Consider the following 6999-nt stretch of genomic DNA (forward strand, 5'->3'; position numbering starts at 1 on the left):
GAAATTTGAATTACTAAATTTGACCCAAGAATAAATAATAAAACAAACGTGGTGAGCTAAATAAAACCGTTTAAAAATAATTCATCTCCAGCTCCACGCAAACAGAATGTTGTGCCTGATGACCTCATCAACCAGAAGAAACAATCCCCTCAATTATTTTTGTTTTATAAATCTGACAAACAGTCAAAGAGTGTGCAAACAAGAGGCCATACATTAAGCATTTGTTTTTTAGGTTTGTTTTAAAGCCTGTTTGGACTTATGAAAATGTGTTTTGAGGCTCCACTAAACCGTATAGTTTCTCTCGTATCCAAACCTTGCAATCGTAAATCCTTCACAAAAAGTTCATTGCTTTTTCCTTTTTTTAAAAATAAAATCATCCAAAAAGACCTGTTTCTTATGTCTCGGTCTAGCCCGAACCAGATATCAATCCTCCCATAATAATACCTTGCTTCATCTTCCATTCCTGACAATTCTCCGAGGCGCCTGTACATGAGATTGCCCCGAGACCGTCTAATGTAAAAACATTATTGGAGTGCTGCCAAAGGTTACTTTCTTCACAAATGTTTCATTTCATTATATCTTAATCTCATTTATTTGAATGAATACAGTAGCAAATTTCAAGAAATCAAGAATAAAAATAAAAGCTTTGTTTAATCATGTTATGGAAGGTTTTTGAAATTTTTAGTTAATTAACAGAACCTTTTAAGTTACTTATTATCAGAAATCCTTAGGTCCCTCCAGATGGAAGGTACATACTAGGATTATTTTAGATCCCTTACGTACTATGCTACACAAATATGCTAAGTATTCTGCGTTGAAGTATGTTGGATGACACATGTACAATCTGCTTTTAGTCCAGAATGAATTGTCCGTTCGTAGGGAAGCGTTCCACGGGTGGCTAATATGGAGATGGGAAGTGGAAGGTTCAAAGTAACTATTATTATTTTTTTTATCAAAAGATTTTTTTTTTTTAATAATTTATTTATTGTTATTTACAACTGTATACACATATATACAACAAGTAAATTTGCTGTAGGTGACATAGTGACATGATACAAACATGTGAAGAATCTACCCACTGATAGAACTCCAATAACATTTCTAGAGGAGAAGATCTCGAGGCCATCTTCTTTTCAGACGCCTAGGAGGATTATTAGGTAATGAAGGAGAAGCCATGTTAGAAACAAGTGGATTTGGGTGGTTGAGAAGTTTATCATGGAAGGAATGGTATCTGGTTCTGGCCAAATCGGCAACATATGGAACATTGAAATCCTGATGGATGACTTGATTTGTGACAAAGTGAGGAGAATTAAGGATTTTACGAAGGATTCTGGACTGTAAGGATTGGATTCGGGAGGAATTTGGTGGTTTAGTGGAGCCCCAAAGCTCAACTCCGTATGTTCAGATAGGCCTTATAATAGTCTTGTAGATCAGTCTTTTGTAATGGATTGGCAAATTAGACCGTTTGTCTAGTAAATGTTGTAATAGTCGGAATCGACGAGCAGTTTCTTGTCTTTTTAGTCTTGTATGAGGATTCCATGTCAGTCGTTTGTCCAGATGTAGTCCTAAGTAACGGATCTGTTCGACAGGAATAAGTGGGGTATTATTAAAGGATACTCTAGGGCAAGATGTCATGGGTTTACGACGAAGGGTAAATGTGATTTGGTGGGATTTATTAGAATTAATTTTAATCCTCCAGTTTTGGCACCATTCTTCAAGGGTGGTGATGTGGGATTGGAGGGTTTGGGATACAATGTAAGGATCATTGTTCACTGACAATAGACATGTGTCATCGGCATACGTGGTGAGGAAAGTTTGGGATGTCAGCTGTGAAAACTGTATAAAAGATAGGACCAAGGATATACTACCCTGAGGTACACCAGCAGACTGAAGAAATAGGTATGAATAAGCGCCGTTGTAATTTACTTGAAATAATCTGTATATATGAAATAATCGATCAAAAGCTCAAAAGATTTAAATTTTTTTTTTCGTAAAATTAAATTACATCGAAATATTTGTATTTCAAAATTTTTAATTTCAATTATTTAAAATTTTTAACTGTATTTATCAAACCTTAAAATAAATTTTTTTTCCACCTTTATTTTTTTTAATAAGTTAATTAAAAAAAATATGATAAGTTCTTATAAAAATAAATCACTTTTTAATATTAACTTGGATGAAATGGTATAGTATTTATACTTAAAGATGTAAGTTTAAAAGAAAAATAGGAATACGAAAATTTCAATGAAATAAATAGGTCATAGTAATCTTGCAACTGGTGGTAAGTGTGAAAAAACTCTCCAGAGTGAAATGAGTCAATCATGTTGATTAGTATGGTTTATTACACTGAAATACCTATAAACGAATTCACCGTAATTGGTTATTGCATCAAACAACATTAGTGAGCTGTAGAACTAAGCTTACCGACGTTTATTTCGGCATTGGGAAGAGTGATTTTTTTTCTGGTTGTTGTTATTTTGTTCTAAAATATCCGACAAAAAATATTTCGGCCAATTCATTACCAACGAAAGTTAGTGTACAAATTGAATCTCTTCAAAAGTAGAGTTGTTTTTAATAAAACAGTTTATATAAATAATTATTAAGAAGATGACAGAGTATAATCAAGGGAGGGGTTAAAATATTTTGTGACACGCGGCATAAGTTGGATATAAACTTCTGTTGTAATGTGCCAACTTTTTTGAACGTGTCAATAGTTTCACTGCTGCTACGTATACTATTATCTCGCCAGACCTAGTGCAACAGTACTGCCACGGCAGTAGAATCTGTCATAACGGCAACTGTCCTTCAGTTTGCACCATGCCAGCACAACATGTAAAAGGTCGACATCATTGGAATATAACCTCTAGGTTTGCTTAACCTTTTCAATTCTAATTTTTATTTACACTTAACTATGGATTAAATGTTATTTTTTATTTCTGTTTTACAGTCTTACTCTTTATGTGCACCATAAAATTAATAATTGGTTTTCATTTAAAATAACGCGTAAAAACATTACAGATTAGAGAACAACTTCATGGTCCATTTACTTTATTATGAATCATAAAATGTGACCCACAGATATTTATAGTAGGTAAATCCGAGATATACATAACGAGATATTAAGGTAAATTTTCATTTTTCTGAGATATATATAGATATTTATTTATTTGCTTAATTTTTAGGTGCCGTATGCAACTACAGAGTTAGAGGCACCGTATTCTGGAGTTCGTGGTTACATTTCTTAGTACAGGTTGTTCTTGGTATATATAGATAAATTTCCCTATCTTTATTTCCCTATCTCATATCTTTTTTTTTTACCTCTTGATTGATAGATATTACAATCTGCCACACAGTTGTGGGCAATAGGTAATAGTGATGAATGACCTCATACTTACTAAAACAAAAAATAAATAAATAAAAAAAATAAAAAAAACTCTGAAAATATATACAAACAAAAGAATAAACAAGATGAACATAATCAAACTAAAAAAAAATTTTAAAAAACAAAAAAAAAAAAACTGAAAATATATACAAACAAAAGAATCAATAAGATGAACATAATCAAACTTCCCTTGGTACTAGCAGCAACGAAACGAATTAATTGAAATATATACCAATGGAAATCAACTTCTAATTATTCACTTTGATTTAATTTTTATGAGAAGTTATGAAGTAGTTGACTAGCCCATATAGTCAATTATCTGGACTTAAGGAGTTGAACTTTGGGGCTCCACTAAACCATCGAATTCTTCTCATATCCAATCCTTACAGTACAAAAACCCTTCATAAAATCTTTTATGCTCCTTCGATTTTCACAAATCAAATCCGGGTACCAATCCATCCATGATAAACTTCCTAACCACTCAAACCCACTAGTTTATAACCTAGCTTCTCTATGATTACCTGATAATCTTCCTAGGTGACTGAAAAGAAGATGGAGAGTGAGTCCTACCAATGGGCAGTTTTTCTACACGTCTTTACTCATGAACTATTAAAAAAAATTGATCTTAATTAGTTCGATTTTACCTGTAATTAAAAGATAGTATCGAAAATGAAATATCATCGCGTTAGTAGTGGTACCTGGACAGTCTGAATAAATCATTATACCATTTGAAAATATTTTACGAAATAAGTTCCTAGTAATTTTTTTTTTTTTAACCAGTTCAAAAATATTATTCTTAATATTTTTTTGGACTCTTTTTTGTGGGCGGTATTGTTTTATTCCGTATAACCATATATTAATTAAGTTAACTATATCTGTTTTACTAATATACTTTACCATAACTATATTTGCTATAAACTTCTGTTTATAGATCTCAAGTGTTTATGAATGTAACATATATTTTCATAGTCTGTCAATTTTAATATACTGTCATAAATAATGTTTTGATTCGTATATAAATCTTTGGAAAATATTTCTCGTTGTTTTTGGTATACCGGATATTTAAGTATAATATGGTTAAAGGGCTCGTTACCACAACAATTTTTGCATTGAAAAGTTTCAGTTGAGCCTATTTTGTTCAGTTTTTTATTACAAATTCCGTGATTCGTCCAATGTCTTATATATGTTTTTTATGTCTTTCCATATGGTTGCTTGTGATAATCACGGTTTTCAAAAGATATGAGAAAATATAATTTTATAGAACTGACCGCTAGGTTTTCTTTGGACTTAATAATTTTACAATTTCATTTTTTGTGTTTTTATTATGTTAACGCCTTTTTTGAAAGAAACCACTATATAATACGAGAACTCATCTTCTCCGTGGACGTCTGTTGTATTGAAGTTTCACTGTAAATTATTTATGCGTAACTCAGAAAAATTCCTTTGATCCGGAACATGGCTTTTAGTAAAAGGGTCGTAAATACCAGGAATTATTTGCTAACAGAGGCATGTTCGCAAGACGTCTATAAGGAATACAGCCTGAATTGTACGTACTCTGCCAAGATATTTATGTCAAACTGTTGAGGATATTTCGAAGAGCCTAAAGATATGGGTACTTAAAGGACGAATGCCCAAGCGCCATCGGAGGAAAGAAGTTTACCATTAGTGATTTTTAATACTTCATGACTTCTAACTGGAATTTAACGAGCGATTCGTCCGACTCTGTTCGATGCCAACGCTTATTATTAAATCAATCCGTTTATTGCCCTTGCTTCGTTTCAGCCATTTCATCTTTCGCTAACGAAATTTTTACTAATCGTTGGATCCCTCGGGATTTTTATAATTTAAGTGAAGATTTATTAATTCGGGGGACAGTTTTTATTCCTTTATGTGACCCCTCTTGGATCGCGTAAAATCAAATTAAAACCGATGCTTTTGACGTTTTGATATCAATCAGAGCTTGATGACATGGGGCCAGTTCGACCAATCAAGCAAATATAGTATGTATATAAATTATAGAGGTAACTAAATAAGACTCGATACTAAATAAATGTAGATGTCTTTGAAAATATTGTTTTATGGAATAATAATAATAATAATACGACTAGTCGCAAATTAGGGAAATATTTATTAGGGTTCTAACTATTCATTCCATATAAACAGCGAAAAAAAAACAAGTAATTGATAACAATAGTGTACTCACAAATTTTATTAACTTTATAGATTTAATTTTTAAAATTATTTACCTCAGTTTTTTTCTTATTTTCTATTATTTAACTCAGTTATCCACCTATTTTCATATAGAATTTTATTATTATTATTTTTAGTTCATATTTATTTATTTTATTGTATTTTGTATTTAGCACCATTTATTTATTTTTTAATTTTAGTTAATATGTATATATGTGTACTTAAATACCTAATAGCTATTGGCTTTGAGTGTGACAGAATGTATCATTCCAGTAAAATTTAAATAAAATAAAAAGTATTCTCAACATAAAAAAAAAAAAATGAAATAAAAGAAAAAAAAATCGCAAATATGATATGCATAAATAAAATTATAATCGATACAATGGAAGCTGGCAAATTATAACAAGCTAATTTATATACAAGATAATGAAAATTAAATTTAAGGAAAAAATAAATATTCACACCTACATACAATAGGGTTCATGATCTCTGGTTTAACATGTTAAAGCGTGTTAAATGGAAAAAAAACTCATATTCAATGGAGAAATATTTCCATTTTTTACCATGTTAAATGTTATATTTAACATGGTTGAGAGTCTGTTACTAGGTCTGTTAAATGGAGAATGACGCAACAGAGCAGCTAAACTCGTCATCATTTTGTTTGTCGTGTGCTTGCTCGCAGTTTTTGTTTTTGTTTTTTTGTGTTAGTATTGTTTTCGATGTTTTTATAACTAATTAAGCAATGAATGACAATAATAATAATGTAATGATAGTTGTCAATTAGCTCATCTTGATTCTCTTCCTCAGAAGTTAGAAGATCAACCAGGCACTCTGTAGCCCAACTTTCACAATAAGGAGTAAATGATAACATGAAGTTTTGGAAGGAAAGGTTATAAAACAAGTTGCTCAAAAAATCTGCTAGGAGCTCTTATGCATTTAACGTGACTCCAAATAGGGCTGCTCACAATCCAATACTTATAACATTTAACATGGTAAAACATTATACATTTAACACAACATCATGAATACTCCTAATATTTACATTCAATCTAAGGAACACCGAATCGAGAATTATAACCCTCATGTGGAAGGCACACTCCGTGAGAGATTCTAGCGCTTCTCTCGCATCCGCGGCAATGGTATAGAAACCAATGGAGAATGGGTGAAGTGAAAATATTAATAATAGCTATATGTCTACCATTTTTTCGTTAAAAATTGCTTTAAAAATTACAGAAATTAATTTGATGACATTTGTGTAGTAATTTCAAATAACACATCATGAACATATATATTTTAATATCCTTCATTTTTTTATTAATTTTTTTTTATTTCACTATTTTCGATTATTTAATATTTTAGGTCCACCTTAGTTTACTTTTTATTTCATTTCATCTTATTTTCTTTTTTCTTTTTTTTTTTTTTTTTTT

This window comes from Halyomorpha halys, unplaced genomic scaffold, assembly GCF_000696795.3.
Source record: "Halyomorpha halys isolate HHAL.00 unplaced genomic scaffold, Hhal_1.1 Scaffold66.1, whole genome shotgun sequence".
Taxonomy (NCBI): domain Eukaryota; kingdom Metazoa; phylum Arthropoda; class Insecta; order Hemiptera; family Pentatomidae; genus Halyomorpha; species Halyomorpha halys.